Here is a 16,965-nt window from a genome sequence, read left to right as displayed (position 1 = left end):
TTGGGGACCCACCAGGCAGCAGCGGGAGCCCCAGGGCCAGGGATCGGGGCAGCGCAGCGCCCCCAGCAGATGGAGGAGGAATTACATCACTTCCCAGCCAGAGCCCATCAAAGCCACAGCGCCCCCTCCTCGCAGGAAAGCAGGTTAACAACCGGTTCTAAAACTGCTCCAAATTTAACAACTGGTTCGTGCGAACCGGCTCCAGCTCACCACTGGAATTCTTAAGTATGAAATCAATTGTCAAGTCCATGATTTCATGTCTAAAACAATTTAGATAGCATTGGATGCTTTTAGCCAATTCTGCTGTAGCAAGCTCAGTTAGCGTATCAAAATGGAGTGCGTCTAAATAATGGCACCCCTCTGCTGCACAGTGGCCAAGGGATAGAAAAGGCCCCTAAAACTGAACAAAGTAGGACACAAAATCAAAGTGGTTCCCAAACAACTGTTTACCCCAACATCCATAAAAAGTATCCTGTATAGCCCTTCTACAAATCAATAACTGGGAACTGACATGTAAGATATTGGCTTAAAAGAAGATGTGGAGGAGAATTCTTCTTCCTAGAGGTGGAGTAATGGAGCTACTTTAATTTTGTAGGGTGTCTCTTGACATTTTTGAGCCCATATGTAAGAGGAGCGGACTCACCCCTGCAGCACCTCCTGCTGGTCATCCAGGGAATTAGCTCACCAGCCTCTGGAGTACCCTCTGCAGGCCAGTGATCCACCTTGTCCTCTGCACTGGCTCCCGTGTCCCTCCTAGGACCCCGGTGCCCCTTGCTCTGGGTGCTACCCCCTGGCAATACCCTCACACGCTAGGTCTCTCCTCCCTGGGGAACCCCCACCCACTATCCCCACCTTGCCTCAGCACTAGGCCATTGCCAGTCACCAACTAGCCCCCACTCCCTGGGGCAGACTGCAGTATAGGCCACTCATCACTGGCAAGGAGGGTTTGGACCTGCTGCCTTAGCCTAGCCCTGGGCTGCCCTCTGCAACCCCCAGTACCCTTTGGCCTACTACCAGGCCACAGCCTAGGGCTATCCAGGCTGGAGCTCTTCAGCCTTTCCCCAGCCCTGCTCCACTACAGGTACCCTGTCTAGCCCCCTACAGCCAGACCCTTCTCTTTCTGAAAGCAGAGAAACTCTACTAAGCTCCTGGCTCCCAGCCTCTTATATAGGCCATCTGGGCTCTGATTAGGATGTGGCCCAGCTGCAGCCACTTCCCCCAATCAGCCAGGGTTTTACCTTGCCCTGCCCCAGCCCTCTGCAGGGCTTTTTCAACCCCTCAGGGCAGGAGTGGGTGTCCACCCCGCTAGACCATAGAAGCCCCTTCATTTGAGGGGTTTAGTGTGTGTGAGGGGTGTCTGGGAAGACAGAACTGCTTTACATGCCCTGCTCCTTTGTATGCATGGAAAAATGGAATAATAAAAAATGATGGAAATTAATGTTGCTCTTGTTTTTCTGCTTCTTGGTGGCAAGGAGGGAAAATGCATTGTAACAGCACCTGAATAAATTATGCTGCTAGGAGCAGCAGGGTCCAGGGCAACTTCATATGCACTGTCTGAGGATATGCAAGGCTGAGACTTGGAAACCACCTGCTCCTGAATTCTTAGGCTCTGCAGGGTCTCAAGATCTCCAGCTATCTCAGTGGAGCCATAAACCCCATCGTCCATGAGGGGTGAAGTAGGCAAGAACTCAAGATGTTTTGAATCACTTTTCCCCCCTCTCCTGTGGGTCTTTTACACAGGAAGGAGATAGTCAGCCCAATAGCATCATAATCAGTAAGTCAGTTTTGATACAATTAAAGTATGAACATATAGTAGCAGCAATATAGTGTTAATATAAATGAATGTAATGGCATTTAAGAAGAACAATTTAAGTAAATTCCTGGGGTCAGATTCTACCTGGAGGGGAGTGGAGGGGGGGCTTGCTTGCGATAACCAAGGGGAAATTTTATCCTTTGTTTATTTAACCTGATATTTTAAAGAAAACATGCCTTTTAATTTTTGTTTTTCATTCTGAATCTCTAAATTAATAGATATTTTAATTTGTATATTGGAAATACTACCAGCTTGGAACATTACTTCAGTCACTGAAGTGTCTGTGTGTGTGCGCGTGTGTGTATATACAATATGCTGCATGTAGTCTAATAATTTTCATCTGTTCATCTGCCTTTCACATTTACCTACATATACAAATAAATAAATATATATGTGTGTGTGTAATATTTTATGAGAATGTATATAGTGCTTGAAAAAATTGATTGCCTGCTGTGTTTATTTATCCTATACAAATTCTACATTAAATGACATACATTTTAGAACCATCAGTGAGGCAAGTGTAAGTCCATCCTTTGAATTCCTATTTGTATTATTACTTTGTAATGAATTCTGTACTACAGCAGGTGTCAAATCATATCTCTTGTTTTGCAATCGAGTATGAATGGAAGATGTATTGCTATTGCAAATGAATCTAATATGAATCTAATGAGCAGTAATGAGCAACTGTTTTGTCATTATTGAGGCAACCACTGTGATGCTAATAAACTCTCATTTCTGCTCTTTAGAAAAAACACTGACCAGGATTTATAACATGGCCTTAATGTCCCAAAAAGCCTGAGGCAAAAAAGAGAAGTGAAACCCCTAAACTGAGCATAATTTAGTCATTTTCTATATGGCAGTCTTCTTATTTTCTCTTATTAAAATGAACCTGTTTTATGCCTTTCAAACATTCTTATATTTGAAAGGAAAATATGAAGAATGAATGCCTATTAAAGGAACATAAAGTTAAAAAGATGGGCATTCTGCCTTAATTTTCTTTAATGTAAGTACAATAATTCCATACTTCCACACTTGACAGTTCTTTTGTAGTAATAAAGCCAACTATGTACAACTCTTTAAAAACAGTCACTTTAAAAGTAACAGCCCATTAAATCAATACAAATTCTAATATTTTTGGGAAGGGAGATATCTCAACACTATTAATTGAAGGTCTGATTTTGTTATCCTTCGATTACAGAGAAGCCCACTAATGAAACTAAATTTTTTGACACAATAGCACTGATATCTCACTTCATAAACAATATGTAACTGAGTTCTGACTTTTGTGCTACTCTCTCCTTTACAGGTATAAATAATACATTCGGTGATACATAAACCCGTGTAAAAGAGACAGCTGGGTACACGCTATTGTAGCCTACAAGTAGAGCACAGAAAACCAACCACAACTGCTTCCTGAAATCTAAGTATTATGCTTCCATCAAAAAATAATGCTTTTGTGTGTACAGTCTTCCTGGACTCATCTCTCTATGCAATAAAGCTAGACTCACTATAGAGATTCATTTTAGTATTTCATTCGGAGGTTTGAATTATTCTGGGTAGGGTACAGCTGTTTGTTTTACTACAGTATGCTACATAGATGCTTTAACTACTGAATTGAGAGTATATTGCTGGGATTTAAGGGACGATGTATACACAATAGTATAATCATGGATGCAGGTGCCAGGGGAAGGGAACTGGGAGGACTTGCCCTCATTTACAATACTGGGAGGCGGCTGCTGCATCAGCGGGCTGTATGAAAACTATAAGCTATTCCTGCTATGCTCATTCCAGCCCACTGACCAGTTGCCTGCTGAAGAGCTGGCTCAGCTGCTGACCTGCCAGTTCACTTACTTGATGCAAGAAAGAGGGTATGTCTACACTGGAATAAAAGATCCGTGGCACGGCCACAGCTGGCCCGGGGTCAGCTAACTCAGACTCAGCACATTCATGCTCAGGCTGGAGCCTAGGCTCTAGAACCCTCCCCCTCCTGGGGTCCCAGAGCGCTGGCTCTAGCCTGAGCCCAGACATCTACACTGCAATTTTATAGCCCAGCAGCCTGAGCCCCACAAGCCTGAGTCATCTGACCTGGGCCAGCCATAGGTGTTTAATTGCTGTGTAAACATACCTTTGAGATCATGCACTAGCTGCTAGAGCAGGGACTAGGAGTTCGAAATATAAGATTCTATTCCTAGTTCTGCCATGGACATGCTGTGTAATCCAGGGCAAGTCATTATGGCACACCGTGCCTCAGTTTCATCATCAGTAAAATGGGATCATGCTTTCCCACCTGACAGGTGTGTTGTGAGGTTTGTTCTAATAATGTCTGAGATCCTAGGTTGAAAAGCACAGCAAAGTTTCAGAGTAAAAGCATTATTAACTTAGAATTCACCAGAGTGCACTGAAGGTCCCCTGAGAGATGGGACCCTAAGAGTCCCAAGATTTCTGGGTTGAAATCATGTCCCATTGAAGTCAGTGGGAGCTTTGCTTCAGTGTAGCCAAGATTTTATACCTAGCATACAGAAGGGTCCCTTGGAAATGTTTTTGAGGCACAGACTCCCAACGCAAGAAGCTGAGCTCCACTTCTCGCACAGCAGAGGCCCAAATGTGTGTCTCTCTCCCTTTTCCTTAATTTAAAGTGAGTGCATTTATGCATGGGGGGTGCGGGGAGCAAAGAATGATCTCAATGGCCCTCCAAAGCCATCTTAAAGCAAAAACGACTAATTAGACAGACTAATGGAGTCAGCAGCAGGGAGAAACATGTAGTGGGGAGCATGAGAGGCATGCAGAGGGCAGGAATAGAAACTTGGTTTCCTCCCAGTCCTGTGCACAACTCACTGGACAACACTCATCTCTCCACTTTGAACATGAAAATCTGCACGTTATGAATCAATCATCATGATAATATATGTCTTTGCTGATTATGAATAGATATCTTACAATATATTTCTGACGTATTGGGGTTGGCTGGCACCAGCCCAGAATGTACATAATAACTGTATTATTCAGATCCAAGAATTTTTGTAAAATGCTCATATGACACATAAGCTCTAGATATGCATCTAGGCATCTATTAATTAACACACTATAAAATATCCCAACAGCGTATTTAATTTTGATAACTATGATTTCCTGCCATTTAAAAGCCTTTCAAAAGTGAGTGGTACTACTAGAGAGATTGTACTAGCGTTTACATTTATTTCTATTTATTCTGACCTTCCACATAAATATTATATGTATAATGGTAGCAGCCAGAGGCCCAACCAGGGCTGGGACCTGCTCAGTACACAGTTACCTATCCCATATAGAACCTATAATCACAAGAAACAAAACTCTTTTGAGACAGGGATAGTCTTTTTGTTTTGTTTGTACAGTCTGTAGCACAATAGGGTCCTGGTTTAAGTCTGGGGCTCCTAATTCTAATTCAGGTCTAGCTACCTATTGGCATGGCATTTGAACACTGTCCATAACATACTCTAGATTCCCATACTTCAGCTGCAATCCTGCAAAGAGCGCCGCAAGAGTTAGCCTATCCAGAGCTCCTTACAGAGGTCCCAGGTACCTAAATATAAATATCCACATCTAAACCCTCAAATCCATGTGACATTATTTTGCCATTTTAACTATAGATATGAAGTAACATATTCCGCATTAGGTTATTGAATCATCCACATGCAATCTATTACATTTTGGATATCCTCAGGATATTATATGTATGATTTTGTTTAAGTAATAATGACCAATATGCAGCTAACAACTGGATTGTGGAATTTAATGCCAGAGGCACAAACTGTGTGTTGACTACAAACTTCTTCCAACGTAACTTTGTTGGTTAAGGGAGTGAAGGGGTGTGATCCCCAACCGACATAGCTGGGTAGACACAGTTCTATGGGCAAATGGTGCTTTTGCCCAGGGCCCCTGGAATACGCTATCCTGGCCAAAGTGCAATTTTGTCAGTATAAGCTGTGTCCACACAAGGACTAATTCACCAGTATACTGACATAGCGATACTGGTAAAGCACTCCTAGTGTAGACATGGCCTAAATGCAAGGTGTGTTCAAGCTGAAGGTCATATTTGCTTTTATAAATGTTGGTAAACTTAGCAAAATGAAATAATTGTATCTTTGTAGCCACCCTTTCATGTGTTGTGTTGAAGAGTAAAAAGTTGAACTGTATGTTGTCCTAGAAACAATAATCTGTTTACAATGCTAGTCTTGTTTTACTTAAAGGAACAGTACAGTAGTAATCAATAGGAAAGCAGGACTTCATTTTGAACATTCTGAGTGAGCGGGTGCTGCAGGATCAGGGCCATATTTTATAAAGCTGTCACAGTATTTAGAGATGGAAACAATGTATTAAGTGATCCAGTGCATCTCAAATTTAAATATGCATATATAGAGCTCTTGGTCAATTCTGTCCCCACTAGGGCACCTAGATGCTGCTCTGACAACGTACAGGGGCTAAAAAGAACCACAAGTGGCAGAGGGAGACTTCCCCTGTCACAGGAGCTGCAGAGAGCTGATGTAAATGTCCCTACATAATCCACCCTTTCAGCCCCCAGTGTTTGGGGCCCCTGACGGTGGGAGATGAGGGTGAAAAGGGGTTATGCCTGGGACAGGATGCAGAGAAGTGCAATTTACAGGTTTTGGGCTCTTCTGCAGCTCCTATATAGCCTGGAAGACTTCTGTAAGTTAGATCAGCATCTTTGACTCCTTTGACTTAAGCTGAAGGCTGCTCTGGCCATGGTAGAAACCACCTATGCCCCTCTCTTCCTGAGCTGCACAGAATCAGTTTCAATTAGTGTCCCATATACAAGTGGCTGGGACATCGGTTGGTAAATTGCACAAGGGTGATAAAATCAGTCTAAAATTAAAACATTGTAACTAAAGTAACTGGAAATTCCACTGAGCTCATTAGAATTTTTCTGTTTGTATCAGATGATAGAACAATCTTGTTGCCTTATGTAAGTGTGTATGTCCCTGACACTGTCATTATATCACTACACTGACACACTATAGTTGAGTAGTTCATCAAATTGAGCCTTTGTGGGGAAAAGGTTGGCACAGGAGGGTATTTCATCAAATTCCTTAAGGATACAAATATCACTTGCAGTAATCCAGAGACATGTCTTCCTTTTTGCCTATTTTCTGTTACTTAAGGAACAAAGGTTACGTCTTCACTACGGGGGGGGCGGGGGAGAGAGGTCGATTTAAGATACGCAAATTCAGCTACGCGAATAGCGTAGCTGAATTTGACGTATCCGAGTCGACTTACCCCGCTGTGAGGATGGCGGCAAATTGACCTCCGCGGCTCCCTCGTCGACGGTGCTTACTCCTACCTGCGCTGGTGGAGTACAAGCGTCGATTCGGAGATCGATTGTTGCGTCCTGACGAGACGTGATAATTCGATTCCCGAGAGATCGATTTCTACCCGCCGATTCAGGCGGGTAGTGAAGATGTAGCCTCAGTCTTCACATACTACTGCTTTTAATATAGATAATGGGACAACTGTTTTGCACAAATGTTGGTGACCTACAGCAGCTTCATTTATACACACACCAACCCCAGACTATCCCTGGATATGCCTCCTCTCCTTGCTCTTGTCTCTGTTTGCTCTCTTATTTACCCTATCACCTCTCCTCACTAAATGCCAACAGCAAATGAATCAGTTGGTCAGTGGGTTCCAACAGTCACTCTTGGTCCTTGCCCTAATTCACATTACCCAGGGCTCTATTATCTTTTTGTGTGGTTGGTTAAGCTCCATGAGGCTAGTGGAGGGATGAAGTACAGCCCTCCTCACACACTCCACGCCCACCCCAGCCTGTCTCTCCCACCGCTCCCCATAGAACCTCTCTTTAAGTTTTGGGAAATGGTGCCAGGGAAGTAGCTGAGATCTTATCCCTTCTGGTGGAGAGATCTATGTGGGGAGTAGACTTGCAGTTCAGCGGGGTAGGCATGATTCCCTGTTATTGGCAGAAAAAGACAGTAGCTTTATTTATATAGCATAACATTATCACATTGACTTGACTTAGATTTAATCCATCAAACCATCATAAGCAATGTGAGGACTACATAATATCCATGTGTGTACACTATGCGGTAGAAGCAATGACTTCATCATATAGATATAGCATCCTATGTCAATGGAGGGTGACCATCTGGCACTCCCCCTGTGTTAAGGTAGAGCTGACCTTCCAGTTCAAGAGTGAAGGATATCTGAATCCAAATGAGAGACACAATACATGTAAAGAAGATGGAGTTACACTCCATATTCTCATAGATGGCAGAAAATCCATACAGAAGCTCCTTGTAAATTTGTTAACAAGACATGTAAAAATGCAATAAGCCACCAAGGTGAACAATTCTGGTAAAGATGTTAAATCTGCAATGGGCTAGCCGTATTGCAGGAAAGACTACACTTACAGGACATTATAACATAGACCAATGGATGATAGGCACAGCAAATCAGTGACAAAGTTATAGCATTTACAGGATCTCTGCTGTCAGCTTTGGCTCAAGATAAGGACGACTGGAAATTCTTGGGTGCCAAATCTTGTTATTCAAGAGGTCAGACTAGATTCAGGAGGCCCTCCTGGTCTTAAATGCTCTGAATCCATGAAACTTGCTGACCTTTCAGCTGTATTATCTCTCAAGTCTTTGTGTGTTCTTTAGATGTGTCTGGATCCCAGGTTACCACAACAGTTCTATTTAAAATTAACACAAGTCCCCACCTCAAAACATGTGCTTATCTTTTCCTACTCCTAAACTTTGAAACAGGTGACATTATCTGCTGATTTTAATAGTTCAGATAGAGCATAGTTGCCCAAATGTATACAACATTTCAAGTTTAATCCAACACACCTTTGCAACCCATATAACTCACATTCGGACTCTAAACCTCTGCTGTCCTGCATAAGGCACTCACTGACGAGAATTAGTTGCATTAGAAATGCTTACTTTTCATGCTGACATTTTTCTGTTTCTAAGTTCTCAGAGTTCCCCAAAAGATATATGGGATCTTCTCATACTTCAGTTCTTATGGTGCTATGTTCCTTTGGCTGTGCAGCAGAGTTTCACAGGGCCTTTAGAAGTCTCTTTCTTACCACTTAAATGCATAAGGGAAGATACTAATTCTAGTCCTTTGGGGACATTTCTTTTCCCCAGTTCCTAAATAGTATTCTGAGAATTAAGCTTCATTCTGGCAAAGAAAGCGTGAGCCAATCTAGAATCAACTCCCTGAGATTCCTGCTATATTTCTTGACTCCTCAGTACTCTGTTTCTTTCTTTGGCTAATGTGAGGCTTTATTTCAAGAACCTCACAACTTTAAGGATATGCTTCAGAACACTGACTCTCTCTTCCACCCTGTAGTGCTTTCTGTAAGACTCTTTTCTTTCACCCTTTCACAAAATACAAATTCCCACTGAGCAAGTCTTTCACTGCTTGGGCTGTAGTTTCCAGCAATCTCAGGCCATCTTGATCAAACAAAGAAGATGGGAGGCTCCCTATTAATGCACTGCCTGGCCTTTCAATCCCTCTGAGAAAGGCATGTATACAAAATGCTAATGGTGCTGCCCATATATCTGGTATCATTCCATACTTGAAAAGTAGCCTGGCTCCTCTCAAACGCTCCTCCTCTCTTGTTTTCTCTCACCTCCTTTAGAGAGCAATTGCTCTCAGGAGCAGCCATTGTTTATGCATACAGTCCTAATGCAACTGTACTTGTGATTCCTGATCAGCTTCACTAGGGACTAAACTGCAGCCCTCGAAGGAATTAGATTATTCGTTGGAGCTCTATCATTTTGAGCACCATGCTGCCCTAGATGACACTGTGTTGTCAATGCTCGATGTTGTTATAATGTAGCAGTCAGAGAGAGATTGACAAAAAATAGTCATTATAAGTCTCAGTAAGACAAAGCAGAATTTAGACAAGTGTCTAAATGTTAAAGGATGGATGTTCTTCTCAGCTGCCAGACTGAGGCATGTTGCCCAAAGCCATTAGGTAAAGTGCAAAAATACTCTGGGTTTGAAATATTTGCTTGTACAGAAAAGAGAGCATGTATATCCTGATCAGTTGACTGGCAATGGTAGGAGTGTTCTTATGAAAAAATTATAATGGGGACGGGGACTTAAACAAAGTGTTAATTTCTAACTAAGGCAAATACAAAATCACCTCCTCTCAACACCTTCCTGTTGATCTCTGGTGGTTTTGAGTATATATGTTTATGGGAGACTATTGCAAATTCTGTCTATGCTAATGACCCTGACGATGAATACAAACTATGCTGCTGCAGACTTGCAATTGGTGCTACTTATTTTGCTTCTGCCAATGGTCTAGCCCTCTGGAGAATCACCTGACATAGGGAAGTATGTTTACCCTGTATAATTCTTTTCTTACAGCTATACATGACATGCTGGTGCCTAACAAAAGACAGGTCATGTTTATCAGTTGCACTGACTCTGGTTCACTGATTTCTTTTGCAGTCTAAGGGGAACCAGGCAAAAGAAAACAAAACATGTGTGTAAAAGCCTGACTGTTAAAGTTCATTGTCAGATTTGAATGGGCCATCAGAGAAAACAGATTATTCTGAACTGAATTTAGTTTTGAATTATTCACTATGGACATGGAAATCTCAAAGTTGCTTTTTCTCAGAAACATTTGTTTGGATGTGTGTGAACATATGCATTCTTCATAATGTTTTATATTTTATTTTGAAGCAATGACAGTTTATCCTATTGTCTAATTTCTACATACTTCTTTGGTCCTGTTAGATCCAGTGGGAACATTAGGCCTGTGCTACTATGTATTGTCACAAGGCACCTGTCCCAGGAATATGCATGTGACAAGCTACCATAGTGTCTTTAACACCACTATCTATCACCTCTAACTGTTGTCGCATGCTGCTTTCCTCTCTTTGTTCACTCAGTGCACGGGTAACCCTATATGGATTCCTTTCATACCTACATTTTGGCATGATCTTAGGTTTAACCACTGCAGTAATCCTTGAAAGACCTTCCTTGAAACATCTTGTTGAGATTATATCTTTCTAATCAGGGCCGGCTCTAGGATTTTTGCCGCCTCAAGCAAAAACAATTTTGGCCGCTCCCCCCCCGTTTTTTTCTTACCCCACCCCTGGCCCCTTCCCCAAATTCCCAGCCCTGCCTCCTCCCCCAAGGCTCTCAAGCCTAGGAGGGAGGGAGGGAGAGGGAGAAGCAGCGTGTGCGCCGCGGCCACTCGGGGTCTCCCCCTCCCTTCCAGGCTCTCAAACCCGGGAGGGAAGGGGAGATCCCGAGCGGCCGCGGCGCACGAAACAGCTGATTTGCGCGCCACTGCTCCCCCTCCCTCCCAGGCTCTCAAACCTAGGAGGGAGGGAGAGGGAGAAGCAGCGCGTGCGCTGCGGCCACTCGGGGTCTCCCCCTCCCTCCCAGGCTCTCAAACCTGGGAGGGAGGGGGAGATCCCGAGCGGCCGCGGCACGCGAAACAGCTGTTTCGCGCGCCGCGACTGCTCAGAATCTCCCCCTCCCTCCCAGGTTTGAGAGCCTGGGAGGGAGGGGGAGCAGCGGCACGCGAATCAGCTGTTTCGCGCGTCGCGGCTGCTCGGGATCTCCCCTTCCCTCCCAGGTTTGAGAGCCTGGGAGGGAGGGGGAGCAGCGGCGCACGAATCAACTGTTTCGTGCGCCGTGGCACGTGAGCGGCAGCAGTGGATGTGAGTTAGGGAGGCCGGGGCACATTTTTAGGGGCGGCATGGCATGCGCCAGAATGCCGCCCCTAAAAATATGCCGCCCCAAGCACCAGCTTGTTTTGCTGGTGCCTAGAGCCGGCCCTGTTTCTGATGGCAGATATGTAGCTGTACTTCTCAGCACATTATGGGCCGGTCCTCAGCTGGTATGAATCACTGTAGCTCCACTGACATCAATGGAGGGATGCTGATATATACCAGATGAGGACCTGGTTCATGCATCTCCTTTACAAGATCAGTTCTCTTGTAACACTCCAACCTGATGGCCTGATCATTACTCCCTCTGTCTTCTTCTAGCATGGCTGTCTGTCTCTATAGCAATCAATAGGGAGCAGTAATAGAATGAACTCTGGAGTGGGGGGAGACAGAGAGAACAAACCAGACCAGTTAGGGAAGAGAAAGTTAATTTCCAAAAGCAGGAGGGCCTATCCTTCAACACCCTAATTGGATCAGTAAAGGGTAAAGGCCAGAGAATGAAAGAAGAGGAAGTAGAACAATATGCCATGAGAAACAGGAAATGGGGGAAGGAAGAAGCAAGTGGAGAGGAAAACTACTATGGAAGTTGAGTAAGACAGAGACAAGACTAAGGAAAAGGGGAAGTGAATTAGGAGTACATTCTTAAAGTCCCTATAATTTTTATCACCTTCCTCACAGCTACAAGTGTTTGTGAGGGGGGAGCGTGGCTGGATTGCTCCCAGCATTTATTCAATCACACGGCAACATAGGAATTTTTAAGATCCTACATGGGATTGACTTACATGTGTAAATGAGTCCAACTTCATCTACTAAGATGCATCACTTAAATGACCTTTTCTGTCTTTGGGGTCCTCCAGGATCCTGGGTTGGCCTGGAATTATGGACTATAAACAAGTAAATGCTACTCCCAGAGCTGGGCTGATACTTTCATCGAGGTCCATAGAAGAGAGGAGAGGGAGGAAATTCAGATCTAACTATTGGAATAAGCACAAGAGACATGCTCCATTCTAGATTTCAAGAGAATATTATAAACAAAAAACTAAAAATAACCTAGTTTTCTTCTTTTGGCATCAGTGCTAAAGATTTTCAATTTTTTAAAAAATTGATTAATCACTGTATTCTAGTTTGAATATTTTGAGTGCTTTCTCATTGATTTCCCCAGGACCTTGGGAAATATATTTACTGAGGAGCAATGGACAAAAACATGTGTTTGCTGCTTCTCTTTCAAGTGAAAATATTGCAATAAATGCACTGCACATGCAAAGCATCTGTCAGATCCTGACATTATCTCCTTTGTATAGTTCAGAGTGTTTTTTTCATTAATTGATTGTAAAAAGAAAATATCAACAATCATGTTCAAAATGCACAGTAATAATATAAATGCTTAAAGGGCATTGTTTACAAGAGTGATTTTCATGCTGACATTTGAATAAGCCATGAAACACAGCATAGGAAACACAAGTGTAGACAAAGTGTTGAAAAGTCCAAAACTTCAGCCAGTGCATTATTATTCTGTTTTACTAGCCTCCATTAACACATGCAACATGCTTACATGTTATTTGACAAAAAACTATATATAAAACATATCTTACGGTGTGCATATGAGCTAGTATGTGATGAATTGTCCCATGTGACATATATTATGATGCTAATGTGTGAGATCTTTCAAGGATTTTTTTAGGTTTGGGGAAAAAAATAAATCATTTGTAGTTTATGCATCAAACTATTGCTTTTAACAAGAGCAACTCTTTTGTTTAAAATAAGCTTGAGAATATGTAGTAAAAATGTTTAAAACCTCTTATTATTGTGAAGTAGGAACAAGTTAAAAGTGGAATACAGGCACATGCAGTAAAGGAGGACTTTATTAGTGTGGTCACAGCACTGAGATTTCTCCCTTTAGTTGTTTCTAGGATTTAGTTAAAGTTGGAACATAACTTAGTCATTGCTTCAGTGATGGTAGGATAAAGGACATGCATCTGACGAAGTGGGTATTCACCCACGAAAGCTTATGCTCCAATACGTCTGTTAGTCTATAAAGTGCCACAGGACTCTTTGTCACTTTTTGGTAGGATAAAGGATTTACAATGGCACAGTTAATGGATACATAGCGGGATTCTGAGATGCTAAAGGAAAACAAAACAAACCCATGTTTATCAATATTTTGCTTCTCATGGAACTATGGTGTAGTCTATTACCCTGCTGATACATGATGATCCCCATGCTTTTTATTAAACCAATGAGTTAGAGATCAAAGGAACAGACTATCTAACTTATAACTGAGCACACTTTTCTAGTAGTTTTCAAGCACTGCTGTCTTTAAACTAATTAAAGGTGGGTGTAGACTAGAACATTAGTTGCAACAGCATATCACCTATACTGTTCTAAGCTTTTCCAAGCAGTCACAACATACCAGAAGAATTCCAGTTTAGTGCATGTCTATAACCTTAGAAAATTAACCCATTTAGTTACTGAACTAAGATATATGAATATGCAAAAAGTGTATTTAATACCCAAATCCATATAAAATAAGTTTCCCAGTTATACACAGATGCGTTGGTTTCATTGATCACAAGATAATTTATTTACTTGATCTCTAAAATAGATTGCATAATATCTAGAACCTCTGCATTGCCCAATGATGCAAATCAGTCTATCAAATCAGGATAAAATAAACCTATTCTTTTCAAGTTCTCCAAAATATTTTATATTTAAAAGATAAATTATCTCAAAACCTTTCAATCATTTCACCATTTATGTTACAGGACACAGTACCTTTACATTTCATTCCTCTTCCTCTTTTCTCCTACCTGGAAATGACTGGAGTGCAACTGTGGTTACACTGAAGTCAAGGGCAAAACTCCCATTGACTTCAACAGAACCAGGATTCTATTGTTTAGAAGAAAATACCTGATTGTTTGTCACTCTTTTGCTTCCACATTTTCCTACTTGTTCCTCTTATAATTGTTTTGCTATATGAGGTCCTAAGACTGAAAGTCTGGTTCTAAAATGATGTTTCTAAAATTACTCAGCTGGTCTTTTCTGCATTTTTGTCTGTGGTTCAGCACAGTAAGAAAAGTTAACATTTGCTACCAACTGACTGAGGCTGGGTCTACACTACCCGCCTGAATCGGCGGGTAGAAATCGATCTCTTGGGGATCGAATTATCGCGTCTCGTCGGGACGCAACAATTGATCCCCGAATCAATGCTCTTACTCCACCAGCGGAGGTGGGAGTAAGCACCGTCGACGGGGAGCCGCGGAGGTTGATTTTATCGCCATCCTCACAGCGGGGTAGGTCGGCTCCGATAGGTCGAATTCAGGTACGCTGTTCACGTAGCTGAATTTGTGTATCTTAAATCGACACCCCCCCCCCCCCCCCCGTAGTGAAGACCTGCCCTGATATACCTGAGTGATATACCTTTTGCTCAGTAAAGTTTGGACAAAACACTTCAAGAGGGTAAGAAACTTATGTTTCATACCATTCTTCTTTAAGAATATTTTGGAGTTTCTCAGATGTGAAATGAGGGTCATTGTCTGAAAAGACTTCTGTAAATCTGTATGTAACAAGCCCATTTCTCAGAATTTCAAGTGGTTTTGCTGGTATGACTTCAGGCATTCATCTTTGGCCACCTTTTGTATCAAATACAGTTATGAGGAACATTTGCTTGTCATTCTCTGGCCTGGGTTCTTAACACATTTCAAAAGATAGCAGGATGCACTGACAAGCACATTACAGGCCTGTTGGTACACATCACTCTGTGCATTCATCAACTCTATAACCTAGTACAAATTTGGCCACCAAAGTTAGTTTCTGCTGACAGCTTTCATTTTAACCCTTCCAGTGTGGCTTTCAAGTGGTTTCATCTGGGCCTAAAGGTTTTTGGTACTACACACAGACATTCCAAAATTCAGTCTCTCTCTCTAGTTATGAGTTCACCTCTTCAGATATCTATGTCTTAAAGTTGTTCATCATCTAAACTTTCCCCATACAAAGGATTATCATTTTGGGGATAGCATTATTTTCAGTCTCTGCTATAATTTTTCTGGCAAGATTGGATAAATTCTTCCCAAAAAGAGATTCTGAAAACTGGATTTGGTGAGGGCAGATTCTTTAGCATTTCTGTATGTTTCAGATGGCTTGAGCCTGTTCTCGTATATTCTTCTAGCCTTACTCATGCTGAGTAACATTGTACCTTCAGCCTGCAGTGAGAAGCATTCAGGCAAACCCCTGCACCTGCATGGAGCCCCAGTGACTTGATTGATTTCTGCAGGGCTACTTGCAGAGTAAGGTATTATTCAACATGGGTAAAGCTGGCAGAATCTCACCCATAGTGATAAGATACTATCATCAGAGCCTGTCTTTGTAATTTAGCAGCTTCTACAACTGTTATACTTGTTTTTGGTCCAAAAAATTTAACAAGAGGTTTATGATCTGTAATCACTAAAATTTCTACTATTTAGAAATGCAAATCCAAATAAGATACTTTGTCTTTTTTAAGTTGAGCCAATTTATTGTTTTAAATTAAAGTTCTGAAAACAATTTGCCTTTCAGTCCTATTGACATTTTATGTAATATAAAATCACCTCTGACATATAGGTGAATTGTCACAGGCTAACAATTGTGATTTAAATAAAAATGTACATAGCAGAAATATCTTCAGCATCTTGGTATATTTAAATACCTTATTGCATTTGCTAGTCCAAAGCCAAAGACTATCCTTTTTAAGGACTCAGTCACTGGATTTATTACGTATATATCGGATTGCTGGCAAGCTTGCTGGAAACTTCCATTTTACATAGCTATAGCTAAAAATCACCTCAGTTTTGTGACATTCTTAGAATGTTTACTTTGGATACTGCTTCACTTTCCTCTGGGAGAGGCTTTAAGACTTCCACACCAATCCCATGAACTCAGTATGTTCCTTGTAACAGGAACATTCAGCTTTGAAATGGCCAGGTTAAAAATTACACTGCTCTACAGCCAAAATGCTTCTGAAATAAATGTAGTCAAACTTTACTAATTCTGGGTGACTGAGAATGAAAATGATGCTTAAAATTGTTGATTGGCTCTAGTTTTCAAGATATGCTATTGGGTCAGTATATACAACCCTTGACTTGGGAATGGCGGAGGATAAGTGAGTTATAAAGGGAAGGGATCTCAATTTAAACCAGAAATGACTAAAATACATCTTTGACTGGATCTATGAATAAATCTATGACTGGGTTTGGACAGTACTTGCTTTTTAGGCAAAACAATGAACGATGCAATCTGAAGCTGGTATTGCGTCATACATGCTATGAATTGCATCATGTTATTCCTAGAAGTCATGGATGATGCAATCATAATGAAGCTTACATCACTCTGCTGAACAAATTGCCCTATATCAGCTCTAGAAATCATACAGTGTCGTGCTCTCTTATTTGTCAGTGTTTGATTTTGCAA

General features: G+C 41.9%; 1 protein-coding gene across 1 annotated transcript in view; it reads right to left on the bottom strand.

Moving 5' to 3' along the window:
• Positions 1-663, bottom strand: part of VRK2 (VRK serine/threonine kinase 2) — a 96,628-nt gene extending 95,965 nt beyond the window's left edge. The window contains exon 1 of the mRNA XM_065589613.1: positions 644-663. The gene's annotated coding sequence lies outside the window, so the exon portion shown is untranslated. The remainder of the gene's footprint in view (positions 1-643) is intronic.
• Between the last annotated feature and the right edge of the window lie 16,302 nt (positions 664-16,965).

The sequence above is a fragment of the Chrysemys picta genome, chromosome 3 (assembly GCF_011386835.1).
Source record: "Chrysemys picta bellii isolate R12L10 chromosome 3, ASM1138683v2, whole genome shotgun sequence".
NCBI lineage: Eukaryota > Metazoa > Chordata > Testudines > Emydidae > Chrysemys > Chrysemys picta.
The sequence above is the reverse complement of the archived record's forward strand: the minus strand, read 5'-3'. Positions and strand labels throughout refer to the sequence as shown.